This window comes from Triturus cristatus, chromosome 6, assembly GCF_964204655.1.
Source record: "Triturus cristatus chromosome 6, aTriCri1.1, whole genome shotgun sequence".
NCBI lineage: Eukaryota > Metazoa > Chordata > Amphibia > Caudata > Salamandridae > Triturus > Triturus cristatus.
The window spans coordinates 423,118,124-423,143,731 of record NC_140589.1 but is presented as its reverse complement, the minus strand read 5'-3'; the positions used below and the strand labels follow the sequence as shown (position 1 = coordinate 423,143,731).

The window sequence follows — 25,608 nt, the reverse complement described above, 5'->3', positions numbered from 1 at the left end:
GTCTTTGTTCCTATTAGAAATGGGGTCTCTAGTTGGCAGAGGTATGCACCATGTTCAAGTATGGACCCTTCCTTCTAGTCAGCGTAAGGCGATTACACTTCTAAAATAACCCCTGCTCACCCCCTTGGTAGCTTGGCACGAGCAGTCAGGCTTATCTCAGAGGCAATGTGTAAAGTATTTGCACATAGCAAACAGTAATACAGTGAAAACACTACAAAAAGACACCACACCAGTTTTAGAAAAATAGCCAATATATATCTGTGTAATACAAGACCAAAATGATAAGAATCTACCATACTGTAATCAAAATATGAATATTGCAAAAATAGACTTTAAAATACAATTCCTTGAAGTGGATATCTCTGTCCGGGGCTATCACAGCACCATGAACATACAAAAATCCAACAGTTCAGGCTGACCACAGTGTCGTGGGCCAGCTACGGTGTCGGGAAGACCCGCAAACAGTACCTTGGAAATGCAGGGTGACGAGGACCTTGCAATGAACTCTGGAGATGCGGAGTTGGCAGGCGTCAGCTTTGGAGGTCAGTGCAGGAGTCATCGGGTGCTTGAAGTTTCATGCATTGCAGATCGAACTCCATCGGTGAGACCAGGGCTGCAGTGCGAAACGAGGCGATGATCGTCGCGGTGCTGGCAGGTCACGGTGCAAGCAGCAGCGTCATCGGCTGAAGCACTGTCATCGGTAGATGATCTAGAGTTGATGGCACAGGTGTCGGTAGGCCAAGGCTGTGGTGTGGGACAGGATGGTGCGTAGAGTGATGAATGGTGCCCTCAGGCCACGGTGCAGGCAGCGGCATCGAGGTCAGCGTGGACGTCGTCATCAGGGATACCAGGGCGGCGATGTGCAGCATGGTGGTTTGAAGTGTGGTGTCCATAGGTCATGAGGCAAGCAGTGGCTCTGTGACGGCGATGGCGGTGAGACAAGGGTTGCGGTGTGAAGGAGGGTGGTGCTCTCTGTGGTGCCAACAGGTCATGGAGCCGGCAGTGGCATCACTGACGGAGTTGAGTTGCTTTTTTCTCTGTGGAAGCTGAAGTATGCAGTTCCAGAAGCGGGTACCCAGAGGATGGCGAAGTCTTTGGGGTGCCTGAGACTTCCAACAGGAGGCAAGCTCTAAGTCAAGCACTTAGAAAAAGTTTGGAAAATTAGTTGCAGAAGGTTCAGTCCAGTCTTTTCACTCACCAAGACAGAAGAAGTTATTGCATGCCAACAAAGAAAAGCACACAGCAAAGTGGTAGTTCCTCCTCACAGCTTCTCCAGCTCTTCTTCTTGGTGGGCTTCTTAGTCCAAATGAGCTCTAAAATTCTAGGGTCAGGGCCCTAATATTTATACTTCTTATCCTTTTGAGGTTTTAGGCAGAAGGTTTCTGAGCTCAGTAAAAACCAGTTCTGTCCTCCCTGGTCCAGATTCACTACAGGAGGTGGAGACAGCCGGTAAGCCATCATGATAGCACCTCCCTTGCTGCCATTAACCTTGACATCACCAGCACCATGTCCCTTTGCGGTTACAAGCACGGCCTAATTCTATTCTACCCACCTCTCGCCACAGCAAATCACTTGCTTCTTGGCTCTCCTCTGTCCCTTACAATCTTCCTTTCTGTTATCGCTCGCTACAGCAAATCTCCTGCTTTCTGGCCTTTCCCTGTCCCCTTCAATCTTTTTGTGAACTCCTCTACACGGCCATTTATCCACTCGGTTTTTTTAAATCCCCCGTTTTAACAAGTATTCACTACACAGACAATATCTTAATGTGTATGGTCTGCCCAATGCCCATAGTAATCGTATATTTCTCCTTTCTCTCCCTCTAACCTCCTATTATTTCCATGGTTTGCGCAAATTATAGCAACAATTGCTGAATGTACTCAGGCATGACTACTTAAATGCCCTGAGCTAAATGTACACAGGCATGAATATTTAAATGTCCTGAAGATGATCCCCCTATTTTTTCCAAGGGATCGAAACGCCGTTGACAATCTGTATACCATATGCATGTAATATATTGTAAAGTCTATTGTGAAATGGTGTCCCCACGTTACTTAAGTCTGCTATATTTAATGTTATGCAGACACGTCCCCTTTGCCTGAACCCTTCCCTAATTGTTGTTTGTCTAATTGTGTTAGTAGGACACTGGCTGTGTCCCACTTGAATTTTTCTGTGTGCCTTATGTCATATATCTATTGAATATTAAATTATGTCCGGCTGGACGAAGAATATAGCGCCTATTTAGTCTATATTTATTATCAACAGTATTCAAAACTGTCTAGGGACCCCTGTCTTTAGAAATGAGGTCTCTAACAGTTGCACTTTAATGTAGTGATGAGGTCTTTAGAGAATTCTACTCCTAGGTATTTGGTACATCTTGGTTGCCATGCGAGGCCAGAGTCTCTTAGGATATCCTTGTTTCCTATATTTTTAGGGAGTTTAACCTCTGATGTGTCCGTGTTCAGGGTGTAGCCTGAGAGCTCAGCTAAATCTTGAATGGGTGTCATCATTGCAGAAATAGAGGTGGGGGCACTCCTCTGTGGTAATTAAGATATAGTCTGCATATGCAGCTAGCTTTATGTTTTATTTACCAAAAGAAACACCTGAAATACCTATATTTTTGCAAAAGTGATGCAGAATGTGTTCTAGGGCTAAGAGAAAGAGAGGCGTTGATAGGGGCAGCCTTGTCTTGTCCCTTGTTATATGGGAAATACATTTGATATAATGCCTCCCACCCTTATTTTAGCTGTTGTATTGTGGTGTAATGACATTATCATTCTAATGAGGGACTCACCTAGGTTGAACTTCTCTATGACCAGTTTTAAATAACTCCAATCAACTTTGTCTAACGTTATTTTTGTTGAGTGCAATTGCTACTGTCGGAGACTTTGAGAGCTTTGCCTGTTCTATGACCTGCCTGTATTATCACTGGATAATCTATTCTTCAGAAACCCAACCGGAGAAGGCTGTTTGAGTTTAGAGATGTATTTTTGGAGTCTGGTTGAGAGTACATTGGCATACATTTTGCAGTCCAAATTAATCAAAGAGATTGGTATGTAGTTTATTTGGTGATAGAATGTCTTTCCCCTCTTTTGGAATAACAGTGAAAATCTCTTCCGCAGGAGTTCCCGTAACTTGTCCAGAGTTGGCGAACAGAGTAGAGAGGTTCACTAGGGGTGGGATAACTGATGCTGCAAATGTTTCAGAAAACTGTGCAGCATACCCATCTTGGCCACGGGCCTTGCCCAATTTTAGATTCCTAATAGCAGTAGCTATTTGTTAGCTATTTCGTCTTTTGTAAGTTGACTATTAATTGTTTCAAATTCTACCTCTGTTAGTTTAGGCAAGTTAGCTTTATTGAGGTAAGCTACACGTGTCTTATGGTCAAGGGTGGTGTTGTCTTTATAAATGGTTTGGTAGAAATCCTTAAAGACTTTTTTTAGCAGGGTTAGTGTGAACAGCAGCTTGTTGGCTTTACAAAGCTGGATATTCTTTTGTTTGTTGACCCATATACCTGCCCTTTACTTGATATTTTATCATATTCATATTTTTTCTGGGTAATCTCATTTCAGGTATTATCGGTTTTAGAAATGTGTTGTTTTTCTAGAGCAGAGATTTGGTTTTCCAGTTCTAAAACCTTTTATTCGCCTCTTTTTCCATGTTGGATCTAATCTTGATAATCACTCCTCTTAGTGTGTCCTTCAGAGCCTCCCATCAAGTGATTTCAGAGGTTTCATCATGCTTGTTGTCTGCAAACAAGATCTGTGTGGTCTCCTCAATAGACTGTACGTTATTTTGATGTTTAAGAATCTCCTCGTTAATTCTCCACTTTGTGAGTCAGACTCATCCTCAACATCCCCCACTGCAGCCACATCACTAGCCAACTCAGAGACCTCCACTGGCTCCCAGTCAACAAAATAATTACATTCAAGCTCATCACACACGACTACAAAGCACTACACAACGCAAGACCTGCGTACCTCAACTACTGCCTCACATTCCACGTACCCACCTGAGACCTCCGCTCTACCCAACTGGCCCTGGCTACCATCCCACGTATCCGCAGGACCACAACCAGAAGAAGATCCTTCTCCTACCTTGCAGCAAAGACCTGGAACACCCTGCCTCTCTGCCTCAGGCAATCACCGTCACTACCTCAATTCAGGAAGGACTTCAAGACTAGTCGTTTTGGCTGAATGAAAGCACTTTTGACGGACCAGCAGCTCTCGTACCCCCACACAACACCTTGAGACCTTTACAGGTGTGTAGTCGTGCTTTACAAGCCAGTAGTCGATTTATTGGTTTGTGTTGGTTCAGGTGAGGGATCAGTTATGGACATGGTTATGCAAGAGTGATCTGATTTCACCCTAGGTTTGATTGTTGTTTGGTCGATCTTTTTTATGGAGATGCGCTATATTAGTAAGTAATCAATGCTAGATTATGAAGTGTGGGAGAATGAGTTAAAGGTATACTGCCACATGCATCAACAGAAGGAATTGCAATTCCGAAATAGCGATTTTTAAGGAATCGCTATTTAGGAATCGCAATTCCTTATGCATTACCTAATAGCAATTTGTAAATTGCAAATTGATATTAGGTAATGTCACTCCATTCATTCCAGGGTGGCTATATAGGTCCATAGGAATGAATGGGAATACATTCTTAAATTGCGATTACCAAATTGGTAATCGCAAATTGCGAATGCAATTTCAAGGGTGTCAGGGGGCCTAAGGCCCCCCTGATGCACCCCGCCCCAAAAAAGGTAAATATGCACATGTGCAGCACACACATGCCCTAAGGGCATGTGTGCGCTGCACACCACTTTGAAAATACACTTTTGTGCATTTTTCAAAGGAAGTGTTTTTTTCAAAGCATGCGCAAATTACCATCAACTTCAAGTTGATGATAATTAGCGTTTCCTAAATGCAGTTTGCATTTAGGAAAGCCTTGATTCATCGCAATTAGGGAATCACAAATTGCTATTGCCTAAATGTATTCGCAATTTAGGTAATCTAAAATAAATTGTGATTACCTAATTTGTGAATTCAAAGCCTTTGATGCATCAGAAAAGACCTTTTTCCGGTCGCAAACAGACTGGAGAAAATCTTGATGCATGTGGCCCGTAGTCTCTTTCATCCAGGTTATAGATTTGCCATGCATCAACAAGATTGAATCTCGTGCATAGATTTTGAAGTGCTTTATGGCTTTGCTGGAATTGTATCGGAATTGTGAGTTTCTGTCTATTGGGGTCCATGGTCAAGTTCAGATCACCTGCAAAAATGATGGTGGAGGAATCAGTGATAATTTTCAGCTGAAACAAGAGGGCAATCCAAAAAGACGGGGCAACTGATGTTGGAGCGTAAACATTATTAACCACACAGAACTCACTGTTTTTAGAGAGTTTGGATATAATCCACCTTCCCTGTTTGTCTTTTAAGTTGGAGAGCATATTTATATTTGAGTTCCTAGCACTCAGAGTCAAGACTCCATTTTTCTTTCCAACAGCAACAGAGCACGCTAGGTCATAAAAACAATATCTCTGCATCGAAGTGATGTGCGTAGAGTCGATCTTGGTTTCAAAATGATTAGCTTTTAAAGTAGTGTGGTTCCTAAATAGGAACTAGTGTTTTTGTTAAGAAAGTTGTATTCGGTGACTGTGGGATATTTAGTACTAGGACCCTCGTATTTGTATTGTAGGTTGTTGAAGTAGTTGGGGGATGTAGAAAAAGGGGTAATGAGTGAACCTCCTTGACGGCACTTACAGACTGACACTATATCCTGACTGTATTGACTATATCTATACGTTGAGAAAGGAAGCATCTTCACAGCCAACCATACCATTTCTTTCTAGCGCTGACAAAAACAAAGAAAGGTGATAAAAAAGAAAACCCTAAGCAGTAAAGTACATTCCAAATGAAAGGTATACACCACTAGTCCCATCTTGGTGGATCCAACCCCCCAAAGTATTCAACAGGAATGGCGAGAGGAGAAATGCTACTCGACAGTTACGATAGAAAATTATCAACCTAATAAAATGTCTGCACAATCACAAAATTGACATAGCCAGTTGTTTATGCATAAAGTGAACTAATGAGTTTTGCTTGGCAAAATCTTAGTTTAGTAGTAGAGATTTTTATGAAGATCTAGAGAGCGATTAGGTAAACTGGTCAAATCAGGGGCGCCACCCTAACGAGTTACTCAGAAGTCTAGGGGAGTTTTGTGAAGATATATATGCCTCGGCCTGAGATATAAGCTATGTAATAGATGAAGCAGGTATGTTGGTGTTTTGTCAAAAAACATTTTTCCAGGAATAGGATGCAGGAGCCAGCTGCGTCCTCCTCCCCCTCAGGGATGCCGAAAATACACAGGTTGTCAGTGTTGTCATTTGTGGATTTGCACTTCTGCCAATTTCTTTAGGATCATCTCCATTGTGGAGTTAATGTAATTTTGGGGTTTGACTTGAGAGTCGGGATTTGGATGGTCCGCTTTGACGCTTTTTAAGCTTTTGAACTAGTCCTAGACTCTTTGACGGACACTTTTCTTGATGATATCGATTACTGTTTCAATGTTACAGATTACCACCGATTATTGGTTACCACTGATTACCCCTGGTTATTGCTTACTGTTTCAGTGGTCTGCTGTAAACTGGTGATATGTTATGCAAATCTGCGTTACGTGGCCTATCCTGGAAGTTTTGTTATTAGAACCTTTTTAAGAATAGACATTTTAGATGAATGAATTAGGTGGAGGCCAACTGCAGTGTGATTTTGTATGCAGTTGTACTGTGGGTTAAGCGTGGGATTCTCGCTTAGGGAGGTACAGGAAACCCACTTCACGGTTTTTTTAGGACTTAGTTCTGTTATGTAAGCACGTTTTAGCTTGGCAGGTGCACAGGCAGAAAGTTGAATGCTCGTGTGGGGGAAGCTTTAGGTAGCAGTAGGACTAAAGCAGCAGTTAGTTTCTGGACACTGCATCCAGCGCATACAGTGGAATAGGAGCAGTGGTACCTTTTTGGTAGGTTTGTGCCACCTTCCAATTCGATCCTGAGCTAGAGCCCTGTGTAGTCCTCATATGAAGTGAGAAGTAATATCGCTATGGGTTGATTCCATTTATGTGTTGTGGGTTACAAAGCGCCAGTTTCAGTCACTGTTTTGTGCTTCTGAATGGAGGACACCCCCTGACATTATATGTCAGCTCTGCATATACTCAGTAGAGATTGCCAAATTGAGCACTATATACAGATTACATAATCCAGCATCATGACCTGTGCTTGTGCTTATGGGAAGTGTTGTGTATACAGCAGATAGGGTGAATGGGCCGCCATTTTGAGGGCGGTTGCAATCGGAGTACAAATCACTTATCCAGGGTCTTTTCACTGTAGCTACCGATCTGGGATAGTTGCAGAAGTGTTGCAGGATTTAGTGAGTTGCTTTTATTGATGTAGCGGCATTACTTGCGGAAATCGCCGGCAGTCCTGAAAGTTCTCCTGCATGCACATATTACGGTGTGGCCAATTTAGGACATTGTCTGTATTTGGACTTAAGCATTTATTATTTCAAACTCCTGCGGATGTCACGCCAGGTGAGAAGAGGTGTCGTTATTACGAATAGGCCTGAAAATTCTCTTAATTAGGCGCATCCAAGCGATATTGGTCCAGAATTATTGTCCGTACTGTATGTACATATCAGTGTGCCACCATCTTGAGGTGTGTGTGGCCTCAGCACACACTGCAGCGCTCGGCCAGTATTCCACAACAGCTAATGGGTGCAGCGTTTGTCAGGTGAGGATATCTTACTTGTATATGTGTAGTAATTGGTCTGGTGTCAACAAGTGTTACATTGAATGTTTTTGCTCAAATTGTTTCTGATATCTCGGCCTACCAGGAGCTGCATAGCGTTATGGCAGAATACCCCCCCAGGACCGACAGTGGGGCTGAAGTCAGTTTACCAGTTGGGATTAACATCAGGATGGTGGTATCCCCTGGTTCATGCCCTCATCACGATGTCATTCCTGTTAAGATATTGAGTGATGTGCAGGCGTTCTTTTTAGGTCTCGCCTAGGCAGCGCACATGTGCTGCATAGGAAAAAGACCTTTAGCCATCGATTCCCTTTTTCTGCGAAAAACGTGCACGCGTTGCATTGCTTTCAATGGCAACGTGTGCATGTTTGGCGATTCCCTTGCGGGAGCAAGCAGCGGCACCATATGTTAGCAATTATCGCGCCTTGCTGCTCGCTCCCGCGAGGGAAACCGGCGCAGGCCCCCTCCTCTCTCCCCTCCCCCTGCTGCCACACAAGGCGCGGGCGCTTGTTTACTTTATTGATGAGCGCAGCGCCCACTTCACGGACACCGCGCTCTGCATTTAGATCCCTCTGGGTTTGTCCCTGAGGCAGGAAGAGTCCGTCTCGTGGCTGGAGTCTGCACAGTCGGATTCAGAACAGAGGTGGGTGAAATTGCCTTGGTTAGCAGGCCTTTCACTTACGGCCCATCAATCAGGATTCGGCTCCTCGCTTTACTGCTCCCCGGGTCCCTTTCTGCTAACAAAAAGGCGCATCAGTGCACCCCTCGCCAGACACGGAGGCTGCAGTCAGATGGCAGCTCTTTTTTTCAGTGGCAGTGAGCACCGTGTCCTTTAAATTGGCAGCAGTAGGCAGCAATAAACACGGGGGTCCTAAGGGTGACAGTGATAGGCTGAGGATCTAGGAGTGTGGCAGAGTTGAAGACAGTTTTGTTTAGAATCGCAGGAGCAAGCCCAACCATGTATCATGGACGCAATGATCACTTATTCCATTAGGTTGGCACCGCGCAGATACCTTTAGGGTGGCAGCTCTAGGCTCAGTAAGTCTTAGAGTGGTAGACGTGGGTACAGAGTCCTTTAAACAAGTAAGAATCAACACAATGCCATGTTAAGTCCCTGGGGGTAACAGAGATGAGCAGAGAGCGCAGGAGTGTCATGGCATCTGGCACAACTTCCGTTACGATGCCAGGGATTTGACAAAAAGTTATTCAGGTTGGTAGTCATGTAAAATGAGTTCACAATGACAGCTGCGATGGATGTAGGCTCTTCTGTGAAGGGAGTGAGTGGTAGATATGGAGTCTTGGTGGGTGGCAGCGCTGGGCTTGAGGCACCTTACAATTGTAGAATCGGAAAAAAAGTGCCCCAGATTGTGCACTGATATCCAGCTCCTTGTGAATGACAGCGACACACACAAAGTTGCCACCAATGCAACCGTCTCTCCTCCCGGACAGTCTTTCCTTTTCGTTCTGTGCTTTCAGGTTATCTGTTCCCTTTTCTCTCTCTCTTTGTTCTTCCTGGCTCTTCCTTTCTGGCTCCTGTCTCACTGTCTCCTCTCGTCAGTCCTTGTCTGTCTCCCCTCTCCGTGTCCTTTTCCCTCTATCACCCTCTCTCTGTTTCTTACAAGATGTCTCCCACCCTATCTCTTCCTCCTCTGTACCCCACTCTCTCCTTCCCTTGTCTCTCTGCTTCTCATCCCGGCTCCTCTCTTCTCAGAGTCTACCCTACTCTTGTTCTTCTTATTTCTGTAGCATCTGTGCACCCCTCTTTTTTCTCTCTTATACCTGCAGCTGCCTCTTCTTTTCGACTTATCTTCTTCGTTATCCTCTAGCAGCTCCATCACTTCCCTTATTTTATCCCCCTCTCGCTCGTGCGCTTATCGCTCCGCCCGTGTTGCCCTCTTTTTTTCTCGCCTATTTTTTCCTCCACTCTTCCCCGCTCTCATGCCTTTTTGTATCTCTCCCTGCCTGTTCTCTCTAGGCTGCCTCTCCTCTGAAAGAGAGGGTGGTGGCCGGGGGCAGGTGTTATTTTGCATCTCACAATGTTCTGATTATTGAGTATTTAGGTTGAGCCTAGCTGCAGCGCACATGCACTACTCGCTCTGCAAGGCATGCTGTATTAGGGTATGCACTAGCAGCCCCCCCCACTCTCCCCCCATATTTGTCATTGGGTTTGTGTCATTGTCCTTCTTAAATGGTGGCTTCTTATTCATAAATGGGCTTGTTAGTCCCGCCTTGGTACGGCCTTGTCTCCATTTGTTGCCGCCCATAACAACTGGACCTTTTACTTGGCTCGTTACACATCCTTCTTTATCTAGGGGGTGAGCACCATTTTTGTTATTAGCCCTGATGGGGACAATGGTGGCTGCTTTTGGGGGTATTTGCATGATGAGTGCGACGCCCGCTTTAGGGACACCAAGATCATTTTAAATTTAAATTTTATCTAACTTTCATGTTGAGCGCGGGGTCCACATCTGGGACACCACGTTCTGTTTAATTTTTTATTTTATTTTTTACTTTCATAATGAGCGCGGGCCCGCTTTAGGGACACCGTGCTCTGGTTTTTTTTTTTATACATTAAAACTGAGTGCAGCGCCGCTTCAAGGACACCGTGCTCGGTTTCTTTATTTTTTTTTCTACTTTAAAACTGAGCGCAGCGCCACTTCAAGGACACCGCGCTCAGTGTTAAAGTTAAAAAAAAAATGTAAAAAAGGAACCCAAGCGCAGTGTCCTTGAAGTGGCTCTGCGCTCAGTTTTAAACTTAAACAAGCATTTGCAACGCAATAGGTCTCGCATTTACACAAGGTTAAGCTATTGGCATTGTAAATGACAATGCCTCTTATTTATGTTTCAAGAAACAAAACAAAAATAATAGGCATTGTCATTTACAATGCCAATAGCTTAAACTCGCGTAAATGCGAGACCTATTGCATTGCAAATGCTTGTTTCAGGTGTTGTCGCTGCCATGGTGGAGCTGCAGGCTCATGCCGCCATCTATCTCCACACATCCAAGCAACACCCAAGGAAATTAATTACTTTTAAGTAACAAAAATAGTACATAGCTTCTCGTCTAAGACTTCTTGTCTTAAAATAACAAACAGAGTGCACTATTTCTGCAGCTGTAATAGGGTTTGCACACAACCTAGGACCTGGTGTGATTAGACTGCATTTGTGGAAACTGTGAACAATGCCTCTGCTAATCCTCAAAACAATGTGCTTTTTTATCTTGAATCATTCGTTATTTTTAACATGAGTCCAAAACTTAATTTATTTTAAATCTTCTCTGTTTCCAGTGAAGTACTGTGTATTTTTTCACTAATGTCACTAAGATTCACAATTATCTCTTTGGTGGTTTTATCACTAACTTGTTTCGGTTAATTGTTGTCTGCAAATACGTTAACATGTTCGTGTCTATGAATGAACCTGAAAGCATGATGAATACATATTACCGATGAGCGGAATTAGGATACACACACATTTGTGGTTCAATTAATTTTTTGATCTATTAAAAGTTACCACATTGTTCCCCTTCGAAGCCATCACAACTTAGCCGGTTATTTCCAGAATGAATTGGCCCCATGTCCACTGATACTGAAGAACTAAAACATAATAAATTGCTTGGAGGCTTTTTTTGTTTTCTATATTAATTATTTCCATGTGACTAATATTTTAAGGTGTTGGACTAGTATATGTTTTTTTTATTGCTATGGGGCAGGTACTAGTGCATTGACTATATCATAATGAATAAGGGCTAGGTAAGCACTAGGAAGTTACATCATGGAACACAACAAAACCAGAAAAACTGCGCATAGTACGTCGAAAAATAAATGTCTTTAGTCAGGCTTTTTCTGGAAATGTGGTGGACGCGGGAACTCCTGCCACATTATAATGAGTAAAATCACTTCGAGATAACCGCCATTGAGCATTGAAACCAGTCACGTCTTTTCAGGCGCGCTTCCTCTTCACTCGAAGTGGACATGCAGTCGGGCTCCAGCACAGTACGTGCGTTATGTAGAGTCGTGTTCCGTATCCAGGGGATATTTACATCATGGCCCCCAAGGGACAGCCTTGGAAAGCTTCCAGGGTCCGTGCTCCCCGAGTGTCACTGGCTGGAGAGCGTGTACTCTGTACCCACGTGGCCGCTCCGTTACCTCCGGACACTGCCAACTGCTGGCCATGGGATGTGAATCATTATGCCAGTTCATTAATGACCTTGGGACTCGGAGGGCTGAAGGCATCCATTTTATGGCCGGCGTGACGTCTCTCGTCTTTTCCCACGCTATCAAGCACCCAGACAGCTTCCTCCAGACGGTTATACCTTGTGCTCAGCCAGGCCTGTTTACGGATGCAGCTTTTCAGGCAGGATTTCTATGTCGTAGCTCAGAGAAGTTTTGTAGATGAAATTAGAATACATAATTACAAACCACACAGCAATAATAATAAAAAGGGTATACTAGTGATACAGTTCTAAAAAAAAATGGCAATTGTTCTCCAAAATGTCTCTATGAACCTGCGAGAATGAACACGTATGAAGAATGGCGTTTGAGTCGTGGTGAGCGCTGTCTGCTCACACCCCTGGCGCATGACACCCTCACTGTTTGCTGCAGCAGCCTCTCAATGAATAATAACAGTATATTATACTGATTAAGGGTCAATGAGCTCCAGAGCAGCATATAGACGCAATGTAAATAATAAATACATAAATATGCTTGCGCAGGCATCGTGCCCAGAGTAACAAATTAAATATATAGTGCACAATGCAGTTTAAATTAAATATTACCTAACTCAAACGTAAATAGTATTTAACTTCGCAATGAAGACTGAAAACAAAATTAAAGATGCATTGCCTACGTCTACCACAATGCTGCAGGGCCTTACTGATAAAACACACACGTACGTGTGCTGCTGTGTTTGAGAACTACCACAATTTGTATATATGTGTTTGAAACTTGTTGTTTGATAGGCTATATAACCTTGCATAGCCAGATATTCTTAACTGCATATAATGAGTATAGCTATTTAGCCAATGCCATCAGCGCCTATGTAGCTGGAAGTGGACTGCAGAGCTCTGCCTGGTGAATTCCCCATTTGGCAAAATCCTGTGCCCCAGCCCCACTCAAAACTGTCTGAAGCTGTGGGGGAGACATTCCGGAGCATTTCCCCACCAGGTCCAGGATCCACGTTCCACGGATAAGCCGGGATTAGCGAAATATAGCACCGAGACACCGTAAACAAAATGGCGCCCACCCGACCAACTAATGCTGAAGCTGGGAGCCCACGAGGAGTGAGCCAAGCGAGATCAGCTAGCAGTGGAGCAGTGCAGCAGACAGGAAACCGAATCGAATGGGCCGTGAGGACCACTGCGCCTGACTGGTGAGGTGGCGGAGACGCTTAGCCTGAACGGGGTCGTAGCAGTGGAGCAGAGAGCGCTAGGTAAAGCTCACACAAAGATCAAGGCACAAATTGAAGGCAGGCTACGGGGCTGCGAACGTCCCCGGATCGCCAGGAGTTCAGCAGAGAGAGGCCCGCAGGAGTCATGGTGGGGGCTGCCCAAAAACTGGATCATTGGCGCAAGAGTGAGAGAAGGCCCCTGGGGAATCATAGAGTGGACAGCGGGCTGAGGGAGTACCCTCTCTACGACGGGGGCACCGGATGAAGGGGGTTTAGAGGACAACACCCCGGGCCCCGTGACTATCTCTTCAGGCTGCAAGTACATGGGGCACCTTGATAAAGGCGGTGAAGGGGGCAAGTGGCCAATGGGCCCACTGTGAATACGAAGGGCAGCCCCGGGACAAGGAAGCTAGAGGAGTTCCTGTGGATGCCATACCAGCCTGAGAGCAGGCGACAGCTGGTGGGGTGGAGCAAGGCGGAATTGGCCGCAGGGGGCCAACAGAGTACTCAGGGCACCAGCGGTTGCAGAGGCGGGCAAGCGCTGTAGATACGATGGCCATTGAGGAAGAAAGCAGGCGGAGGGAGAAATGACCTGTAACTCTGCCCTGCGCTGCCAGGCATTCTGAGAAGCCCCCAATGTCACAGACTCTTCCAGGGCACTGAGGACAGCGGTTGACAGCTGACTGAGTGAGCGGAGACGAGTCCGGTAATCACGGGTGATCAGAGGGAGGCACTGTGTGTCACTCCTCAGCGAGGCATCAACTGCCCCCCCCCCCATTTGACACCCAACCCGCCGAAGAGGATGGCTGCCTGTGAATATGGGGAAAGTACCCAAACGAAGGGGGCACAGTCCCCTTATCATGGGAGGGGGAAGTGCCCAGACGAGGACGGGCCGGAGTTGGTGAAGGATGCTCCTACCGCACAACATACGCGGACATATATCATGCAGACCATCAAGGCCTCCCGCGAAGCACTAGAAACAAAAATCTACGCCATTGGCACAGACTTAAATCTACTGAAAGATGACCACCATCGCTTAGCAGAGAGGGTAACGAATACGGAATGGACAATTTCTTATCGTCCCACAGAGATGACGGAACTGTGGAAATCCCTCAAGGCCATCGAAGCCAAGGTACGGATCCTGGAGGTGGGGGCAGAAGACAGCGAAGGGAGGTCTCGTAAAAACAACCTGCGTGTAGTGGGAATTCCATAGAAGGAAGAAGGAAATGATACGGTGCAGTTTCTGGAAGACTGGCTCAAAACAGAAGTGGCCCTAGAAGGGCTCTCACCATTTTATGTGCTAGAACTGGCGCATAGGGTCCAATCCAGGCCCCCCCTGACCGGGTGCTCCTCCGTGACCTATAGTGGCAAGGCTGCTTCACTTCAGAGACCGAGACCACATCCTCAAGCAAGCCTGCCAGAAAAATAGCATACAAGTTGGAAACAGTAAAGTAATTGTGTTCCCCGACTTCACTAGGGAAGTGCAGAGGCAGAGAGCTTCATAACTGGTGGCTAAAAATAAGCTACGACAGCTACAAATCCCATATGCAATGTTGTTCCCAGCCCGGCTGAAGGTGGTCTGCCAGTCAGGGGTGCAGTTCTTTCAAACGCCGTAGGAGGCGTGGGAGTGGCTGGACTCTGGACCCGGAACTCTCCAAGGTCAGTAACAAAGAAGAAAGATGGGAGACCAGGCAAATCTGGAGCGCCCTCGTTAACAGAAGTTAGGGAGGAATGACACAAAGTGCTTAAGGCGGTGGCGGAGCTCAGTCAGACGGAATCCAGCCCCAGGTCAAATTGGAGCGACCATGAGATGGAAAGGTCGAATTGCTCAAAGGCAACCAGTGCAGCTCAAGAGTCGGAGACAGACCTATCAAAGATAAAACCCAAATCTGTTGATGACATCATATAAGCGAGGACTTTGGAGACGGAGGAAACTCTGATCCTAGCAGGCTATATCTTTTCAATGCAGAGCTTGGGAGAGGGCGGGGGCTCATCCAGAGACCATGTAGCGTACTGAGTGGGACACTGGGGCTGAAGATCCGGGTATAGCAATGGGGGGTCCTGGTTGATGGGCTCCTGGGTCTGATTGGCAGTCTCCACAACCCCAAAGTTAGCAGAGGCCTTTTCTTTTTGACAGTTTGGATGGGAGCTGGACTACCTTTACCTGTCCTGGGCAGGGGGAGTTGGGAAGTTTGTTTGTTTCAAGGGTTATATTTAGGGGCCAGGCGTGTCTGGGGTAGGAAAATTGCTGGAGAGTCAGTAGAACCAGCCCAATGGTATCCACCATAGACCTTAAATGCATCTTGTGGAATGTATGAGGTATGCACACCATGACAAACAAGATACATGCATACCTAGTACGCAGAGGGGCTCAAATTGCAATGTTACAGGAGACACATATAAATGCGAAAGAAGGGGCCACGTTACAAAGTAGATGGTGGGGACAAGTGTACTACACAAACTATTCTGTGTTTGCTAGGGGAGCACTGATATTTGTGAGAGTAGGGGCGATACATAGTCTTAACAGGCAAGCTTGATGGGAAAGATGTGACCAAATCTCATTCTTGGCACTCCTCTCTAGAATATTGGCACCGGTCCTGACTGGCTCGGTGATACTGGGAGGGGACTACAACTATGTTGAGCATGAGGATCTCGACCACTCTTATCCGCCCCTGCCTGACTCACCCATTCAAAGAACTGCAGAGGCGTGCAGGCACCGGAAGCAACAGTGGGGGCTCATAGACACCTGGAGGGCACAGCATCCGGGGGACAGAGACTATTCTTTTTTCTCGCACTTACACAAGCTACATGTTAGATTAGATTCCATGCTGTGCTCTCCAGACGTGCATGAATGTGTGCAGACAAGTGAATATCTGGCGAGGACGGTCTCGGACCACAACCCACTCCTGGTTGGGATTGCCTGGACGAGGGGTAGATAGAGCATTCCAATCTGGCGCCTCAGGCCGGAGGCACTAGAGGACCAGGTATATCAATCAACAATACGCACAGCAATTGGGCAATACTTTGACCAAAATGCAGGGTACTGTTGCGTACCTTCATGGTAGAAGGGGCAGGTGCATTTCTGAGATGGTAGAAGTGAGAAGGATACTCCTGAGAGACACATTGTCAGTGGAGCAATGCCTCCGGGACCTTGAAAGGGAGAGACTGGAGAATAGGTACAAACAAGAGAAATTGTTCGCAGCTAAGGAAGCAGTAGCGGAACATGTAGAGAGGTTGCGCTGCTTCAACTATAAAAATTATATGGCACGTGTTCACGCAGAAAGAGATAAATCTGGGGCACTGCTGGCGTGGCTGATTAGCCTAGCTAGAAGGGGGTCGGCTATCTTGGAAATGAGGTACAAGCAAGGAGGGGTCCGATATCGACAGCAGGAAATCAACAACATTTTCTTTGGATATTATACTGATTTATATAAAAGCAGGGTGTCCCCCACGGATGCAGAGATAGACGATTTTATGGGAGATATTGAGTTGCCAACAATACAAGGGGAAGAGATGGAAGCACTAGGGAGAGGGATAGAGCTGGGGAGTTGAGGAGTGTCATTAAAGCTATGGCTAAAAACAAAAAACCTGGGACAGACGGGCTCCCAGTTGAGTTTTACTCCACATATGTCGAACTCTTGGGTCCCCGTTTAGTAGAGATGTATTACCAAGCAAAGCAGATTGGGAAATTGTCCCGCTGTCAAAACCAGGGAAGCAGGCATCTGATAAAACAGCACACAGGCCACTATCTATGCTCAATCTGGATGATAAAATCCTGAGCAAGAAACTAGCCACGCGTCTCCTGCCGCATATATCGGACCTCATACACCAAGATCAAGCAGGGTTTCTACCATCGCGGAATACTGCAATGAGTTTCCCCACACCTCTAGAAATAAAGTGACAAGTACGTTTCTGGATCTGGGTCCTATACTGGCAAAAAGAGATATCACAAGTTACTGGAAGGTGCGGGCGCCCAAACGCAGATAGGTGGAAGAGGGAGTTCATACGGTGGGCAGGGGGCAGTAAGACTACAAATAGCCAGAAACACTGGAAGTGAGAAATCGCTAGAATCAGCTAGAGCATGGGAAGCTCTGGTGGCACTACTAAAGAACCCAGATGTTGGACCAGAGGGCGAACCGCAGGGGGCATCGCAAGAACTGGAGACAGGGAATAACTGCCTGTAAACTATTCTCAGTAACGGTGAGGAGGCATTGGGTGGAGATGGTGGAGACCGCCCAGACACCAAGGCATGGAGGCAAGAGCATGGAATATTATCACATAAGTTTGGTTGCATGTAATGTCACTCAAGTGGTATCCGGCACTTGTTGTGTGGGACACGCCTGGCTGGGGGGGGGGGGGGGGGGGCAGGGGGGGGGAATTGCTGACCTCTTGTAGGAGGCAGGCAAGACAACGCACTAATCTAGAGCTCGTGTTCCAGTGAAGGTTAATAGTAAAGGGCGAACTACTGCTCAGCGGGGAGCAATAACAAAGATGAACTACTTCACAATTTGTGGTTCCATGACAAGAGAACTGGCGGAAGAAGGGATCCCGAGACGCAAGCAAACCTCAATGATACCTGTGTACTAATGTTTTTGCATTGCTGCATCTAAGAAGCCAAGAGTAATTGTTTAATAAACTCTGTTGGAAAAAAAAAATTAGCATGGAAAATCACGTCGCTTCCGCAGGGCACCTCCCATCAAATGGGAGGTCAAATGTAAACATTTGTTAAGCAGGCTAAAGGGGAACATGCAAAGCAGTGCCAGGCCCATCTTGGAGACGAATCTTAAGCGCACAACAGGGAAAAGAATCTGCTGTCTTCCCTAGTCTCCTTCCTTCATTCTGATCTTAGGTAGGCTACTGGCCTAGCTAGCCCAACTGTCCTGGGATGCACTTAATAAATACCAGAAATAAATAAAACATATGGACAGAAAAGAAGCCTGTATTACACAAAAAGAAATAACAGCAGCTAATGTTGTTATTTTAAATGGGTGCTACTTTGCTCCCTTTCTTTTTATAGCAACCATTATTCTTTGTAAGCATCCAAAACAATCATTGGTCTTAGGGGTACATGCATCAAAGGTTTTTGCAAGCACAAACGGGGCGATTCGCAAAAATCGGCCGTTTGCGATCGCAAAAGACCATTTTGCGATGCATGAAAGTGTTGGGGACGCGCAATTTAGGTAATCTCAATTTTTTGCAATTTCCTAAATTGCGATTGCATTTAAGGAATTGCAATTTGCGATTCCTTAAATGCAATGCAAGAAGCACTTTGAAATCGTTATTTCGCTATTTGGGGACGTAAATTACCAAGCAATTAAACTGCTTAGTAATTTGCAAAAACTTTGAAAAATGCACTAAAGTATATTTTTCAAAGTTTCAGGTTACACACACACATGCCCTTGGGTCATGTGTGCGCGCAACATGGGTGCACACCACAATTTCAGGGGTGCAATAGGGTGTCCTTTTGACACCCTTGAAATTGCATGCGCAATTTGCGAGTACCAATTGGTACTCTCAAATTGCGCATGCAATTTCCTATTCATTCCTATGGGCCTACATTGCGAGTCGCAATTTGCAAGTCGCAATTAAGGAATGTGTAGGAATCGCTATTTTTATAGCGATTCCTACACACATAGGCTTTTGAGAGTCCTTAATTGCGATTCCTTAATAATCGTAATTAAGGACTCGCAAAATCATACCTTGATGCATGTGCCCCTTAGTTTGTTTGTGTAATGGAAACACAATGTTTGAATAATCTTTAAGCAGACCAACCAGCACATGGAAAAGGAGCAAAGTAATGCTCACCACAAATGCAACATTAGGTGAAATTTCATGTTAGTGCAAATTAGCACCTCCCAGACATTTTATGTAATCCAAACGCTGACTGGGCTTGGGAAACAGCCTTCAGCATGATGCCAGAATCACGCTGTGCCTTTACAGTGCCGGCAATTAAACAAACGTGTCATTATCACACATTTGTTTTGCACGCAAGTCACTACAACAACTTGCTTTAGGGGGGAGCATTGATGCAAAGGTGTTGGATTTAAAATCCAACACCTTCCCTAGTGAAACGCACTCTGTAGTTGGATTAGTAAATTATACTAATCCAAAATCCTGTGCACCGCTAGGGCAAGTCATTGTAACGACTTGCGTGCAAAAGAAATGCGTCGCTAGGACGCGTTCGTACTAATGACAGCATTATAAAGGCATTCATTGTAAACGCATGCGTAATTCCGACATACAATCACTGGACTTTTCTAAGCAGACTTTCTGTGAGTCTACGCGAACTCGGACTGCACCGGAGTGCATATCAGTAGGAAAGTAGGATTTGCTTTCATGGGTACTCCCACTTTTTGCTGGTGTCATTCTGTTTTCTGACTAGTCTGACTGGGATGCTGCTAATCAGGACCCCAGTCACTGTGGTCTCTTCCCAAATGTGACATGGTAAGTACTTTGGTACCTTCCCAATTGGCTACTGGTGTACTCTTCTAAGTCCCTAGTATATGGTACTGACGTACCCAGGGCATAGGTACACCAGGCGTCTCCCATGGGTTTCAGCATTTATTATGCCACCGATGAGAGACTACTCAAACTTTGACTGCTGGTGCTATCACCACAGATATAAGTTTCCTTATATCTGAGGCCACTGCACTTAAAACCTATAGGTCACCCCTAAGGTAGACTTTTCAATAAGGAAGGTAGGGTGTAAGGATATATGTGTGGGGGTGCCCCCTTTAGCCTCCAGAATGTTAGCCAGCTGCTGTTGGACCAGGTCTGCCTCTACCGGGACTCCGTCTGGTGGTAATTGGTGTCTTTCCCTCAATCTGTGGCCGCCCCGTCATTCTCACTCTGGGCTTCCCCATCTCAAACCGCACAGAAGGCTCTTTCAACTATCCTTCAGTGTGCTGTGCAAAATAATCTGGTTGTTGGTGTCCTACCGCACCCCGGCATCGCCAGGCCTCCTGAAATGCACTACAGAGGTTAGGCTGATGACCAATTAAGGGTTAAGAATCTTGGCCCAGCAAGGATCAGTGAGCAAGGCAGTGTGTGTATAATCCCAGGGCACCAGTCAGTGGGGGACCCCACTAGAATCTGTAGGAGCAGGTCCCCCCTCAAGGGCCAAACAGAACCTCTCTGGTTCTCAAAACCGTTGTCCGGGGGGAGGAAGGCATGGGGATCAGTCAGTAAACCAGCCAAACAGCCGCGTGGGAGCTGTAGTGTTGCAGCGGTCCCCATCGTGCCTCCTCCAGCCCAGCCGTTCATCAGTTCCAGATCATGGCGAGCCCAATCATTGTCCCTGCTCCAAAAGGTAGAAGGCCACTGTGGGTGGCAAGTAGGAGTGAGCACAGGGGGGTATGACTGGACTATGTGTGGCCTCCGGCTCGCTACTTCACTCAGGTGAGGGCCTCAGGGCCTGAGGCTCAGGCTCCCTGCGGGTCTGGGGTAGTACCCGCCCAGCCCCACAGGTCACGATTTCACGTTGCAGCACCAGCGGGCACCAATTAGCCATCCCCTCATCTCCGTACCTCATCAAAACAACCAGCCGCTGATGTGCACCAAAGCTCCACAGGCTGGAGAGATCCGCCGCCGCTGGTGCAGCCGTGTGCTGTGGTAAAACCTTTTGTCCAGCGCTGGTCTCTGCCGAACTTCAGCCCTTAGGGCAACGGGTAATAGAGAGGCGATGAGGGGGAAATGGGAGCGGCCAACTCGGCCCACCCAGAATCAATCTTGTGACAGCCACCAAAAGGGACTGTCCACTCCCTCTCAGTTCAGGTGGGGGCCACACCCCGTTGGAGGCCCCCCTCAGTCCTGGACTCCGCCGGCCGCCACAGAGAAATAGAAGTCGCAGCGGAGAACCCGGCAGTCGCCTCCCATCCACGCCCGTAGCTGCAGCACCAGCGATGACGCATCAGTCATAGTGGCCTACCACACTCTGGAAACCTCTGTTCACCTCGCAGAGGCGGCGCACCTAAGCCGGTGCTGCTTGCTGCCGGTGTTCTTTGGAGGAGTCACCGAGCCCCTGGCATGTTCTGATGGATTCTGCTCTGAGATGCTCTGCTTCTGCGAATTCGCTAGGCTAGCTCAAGTCCAGTAGCCTTGGCTGCCATGCTGGGCCTCATCCCTCAGATCCGGGTGCTGGTTTGCGGCCACAGCAGCTCCTGATCCCACGGTCCCAGTCCCTCCCGATCTCTGCTACATACGATCGGGGGGGGGGGGGGGGTTAGGAGAGGAGTAATTACACTTATGTTGGACTGCACTCCACCTCCATATTATCAATGATGCAGGATATTTACCGGGCCAGAGCGGCAGGTTCACGCGTCCTCCATGCTCAGCCTCCAAGCAATGCCCCCCACCACTGGGGTGACTTGCTATGATAATCCATATTTGGAAACTGCAAACATAGGGTTTGAAGGCGCTGGGGGCCGTCGGGGAGATTAAGTGAGCTATTGCCAAGAGTCACATGATGCTGAGCTGTCGCCTGCACTGGGGATCGAACCGTGAGCCCTGGAATTAGCCACTCTGGCCGCTGCGCCACACCTCTCACCTTCTTGAACTTATAGGTTTAAAGTGCAGTGACCTCAGATATAAGGAAACAAGCACCAACTCACACAGGCTGCAATGATATGCCTGTCACGCGTTAAGTGGAATCCCATGGGTGGCACAATAAATGCTGCGGCCCATGGGAGACCCCTGCTGTACCTATGTCCTGGGTACCTTAGTACCCTATACTATATACTTACAAGGGTATACTAGTAGTCAATTATGGAGGTACCAAAGTACTTACCATGTCACTTTAGGGGAGAAAGCACAGTTGCAGGGGCCCCGATTAGCAGAATAGGTCAAAAACAAACTGACACCAAGCAAAAAGTGGGGGTAACAATGAATGCAGATCCTACTTTCCCACAGGCAGTATTAAAAATGTCAAGATATTTCTTGTGATTAATCTTCGTGCTAGACAAAGAAATTGAGTTTTATCTAGTTGCCAAAAAGTAGAGCAGAGGGTTAATATGCCTGCTGCAAAGAACAGATACCTTGCAGACCACAGATCTGTATTTTATGTGGATTGCTGAGTGGATTACTGCTTTTGTCACAGAGAACCTTTTGTTATCACAGTTCATAAGGTACCACTGTAATGGAGAACAGTCACTGTTATGAACTATCACCAAAGAGCTGCATGCAAACTGCATAAAATAGGTTAGGACATTATGCTCTTGTCCCCAGTCTTTCATTATCTATCCCTAACAGTGCTTGAAATGGAAAAATAGAAGTGCAGGTACTCTCTAGCAGAGTACCTGCTTGTTTCTGAAAAGTGCCGGAACTCTCCAATTAAAAATATTACGATTCCCTCGAGAAGTGCCGGTACTCTCCCTCGCAAAACGAAAAAGTGCTGGTACTCAGTATTGGATAGCACCGGCCCATTTAAAGCACTGATTCCTAATGTTACTAAAAGGGTTTGTATGGGTAGATTTACATTCTTATAAGTAAAGCCAGCCTTTACCAGTGCTTTAAAACAAATAAAATGTATTTGAGAGAGGGGCTATAGAGGGATCAGGGAGCACGTTTGCCTTGCGGTAGTGAGGGGAAGGTGAAGTCGCCAAAAACGATTGTCGCACCCGGCGCCACCAGCGCTAAAGCCGGCCTTTCGAAGAGTATTTTTATGTTAAAGCCATTCAAAAAATATTTTCTCCACAATTGGAACAACATCTTGAAAATGCAAACACAAGAAGAAATTACCACAAAACTGTATTAGAACTGCTTTAGCTGTTCCTTGATGATCATTGGAGAAAAGTGAGAGAGAATTGAAGAGTTACAAAGAATAAACATCTTCTGCTGTTTTTCTGCACTTCAGTAAACTCACAATCAGAGGGTAAAAACAGTTTGAAGCAGCCTAAATACAGCATGTTTTTGCCACATAAATGCTCTGAAATGAGAAAAACTACATATTTTGTGGAGATATATATATACATGCACTTCATTAAAGAATGTCCGTTATCTTTTTAACGAATGTGGCCAGTCGTTTTTTTGGATAACCTCTTAGCGGTTGGCGTGCATATTTTGGGATAAGGTGCTAGATGTGAAGTAGGCTCGCCCCAGCACATTCATATTCGTGGGAGTTGCCCCTAACATCAAACTCATTACACTTCTTTCTTCTGCAGAGCTGAACAGTATTGCTCTGTCAAATCTGACTCGTCTTTGTCAGCAACCTCTATACACTCCCCAGCTGAGCACATTCACACTCTCGTTTTGACTCGGGCCCTTCAGAGCGACAGTAATATTCTTCTAGTAAAGTGCACTACACCCGAATACATAGGGAACAGTGCCACCTTGTGGACAGAGTCGGAAATTGTACCTAAACTATATGAAGACTGGTGAATGTGCAGTCTTGATGTTTTTTCACGACTGGAGCGGGCATACATGCCAACACTCCCGATTCAGGCGTGAGACTACCTATTTGAAGGCTAGTCTCCCGCCTCCCGATTCCTGCAGGCAAAAACCCGATTCCTCGGGGTTTCAGCTGACAGGGCTTGGTAATGTGTAACGTGCTAATTCTTCCAGCAATAGTCAGAATGGCGATGCAGGGGCTCTAGAAGGGGTGAAAACCAACAAAGCCCCATTAATAACCGAATGGTCATTTAAACACCTGTGAAGTACTGGTGGCGGGGGTGGGGGGGGGGGGGCGGCTGTGTGTGTGCCCGGAAGCTGTTTCAGCCGGGGCTGACGGGGGAGGGAGGGGGGTGTATGCACTGACCGCAACCTGCCAGGCCAGTGCACGACTCTTGCATCCCCCTCTTTCTCTGCCTCCATGCTTCTGAAAGGTGATAAAAAAAAACACGTGAATTTGCTTTTAAATGTCCGATTTCTGCAGCAGCACACTTCCAAAGTCCATACATGACAGAAACCCGCTTGAAGGCCCCATTCTCCCGATTTTTTAAATTTTTTTTATTTAAATCTCCCACTTTGCTCTTCTGAAATGTTGCCATGTATGCAACAACCAACAAAATTCTAACTGGACCAGTGCTGTATAAATGACCTATGTGTTGCGGCTGCAGGGAGCATAAGGACTGAGGGCAGAATTAGGTAAGCAATTTTTGTTACTTATCCATCAAGAATGTTTTGCAGTGGCGTCTCTGGGGTGCGGGGATGAGATGTGCTCGTGTCCCAGCTCTGTTTATCCCGTGCTCCATGTGCCCCATCACCTCAGCTGCATAATTTGTTTGGCGGTGACGCAGAAAAACAAGCATTTGCAATGTAATACTGTTTCGCATTTGAGAGAGTTAGAGCTATTGTCTTAAACACGAAAGCGGGTGCTGTGCTGAAATATAAAGCGGCGCCTTGATGATAAAAAAAAGAAACATGAAAGAGGGCGCTGTGCTAAAACATGAAGGGCGGCACCTGTGTTAATTACCGTAACAAATGCAGCGCCTTACTTTCCAACAGCCTATTTATGAGATTGCTTCTCATTCAGTACTGTAATCCGAATGTTTTTTCTCTTATTCCAGCAGATCTTATAATACCTTCCATTTCCGAATGGATGGGACCTTCAGACTGTCAGCGAACGTAAACAGACTAAATTGGGTCATCCTTTGAACAACATACATCATGCTGGACAAAAGAGAGAGACCAACTCTGCTAATCAAGAAACATGGATAGCGCTCCTTCCACCAGGGAGGGCCGATCTTATAAAGCGAGCATTCAAAGAAATGTACTACTACCTATAGTGGGCTAGAACTGTAGATGCTTCTGAGTGGTTCTACCTGTCAAAAACAACACTTTACTTGAATCCTGCCCTATCTTTATGATATGAAAGATGATAGGAACAGAACTAAACCAAATCTACATGGCTTAAAGCCTTAAACCCTCAAATAGGATGCCTTCAGGTGGCAGAAGGATGGCCTATCAGGAGTGGGTAAGGTGCAGTGGCGTAGAGAGACCTTTTGCTTTCTGTGGCGGCCCCTGCGTTTGTCGCATGTAAGGGGGGGGGAGAGAGATGGGGGGGGGGAGAGAGATGGGGGAGGGAAGTGCTGGCGATTCCTGTGTTTGCCACCGCGCGACTCCCGCAGGTAGGAGGGGGAGACCGCCACCTCCAAAATTCGAGCCGCCCGGGTGGACTGCCCCTGCACTCCTTTGCTACACCACTGGTAACATGACGGGGATTCTGTGACTTGGTTGGGTGCTGGGCGATGCCTTTTGCTGATAGCTGCAGTAGAATAAGGCATACCTGCTGGGACGAGATGAATAGAAAACTGCTTGGGTGTCAACAAGCTCATACTAAAAGGTTTATTTTAATGCAGACTCAAAAGCTTAACTCCATTGAATTATTCAAAAGCTACGCTAAAGATTTCCGAAACAGGTACAAAGCGATTCTTTTAATTAGTCAGATCAAATTCACGTCTCCTCAGACGGTCGTCTTCCTGCCACGGTCAGAC

General features: G+C 46.3%; 1 protein-coding gene across 4 annotated transcripts in view; it reads right to left on the bottom strand.

Moving 5' to 3' along the window:
* Positions 1-25,608, bottom strand: part of MCPH1 (microcephalin 1) — a 1,335,298-nt gene that overhangs the window by 836,217 nt on the left and 473,473 nt on the right. The gene's annotated exons all lie outside the window — the stretch shown is intronic.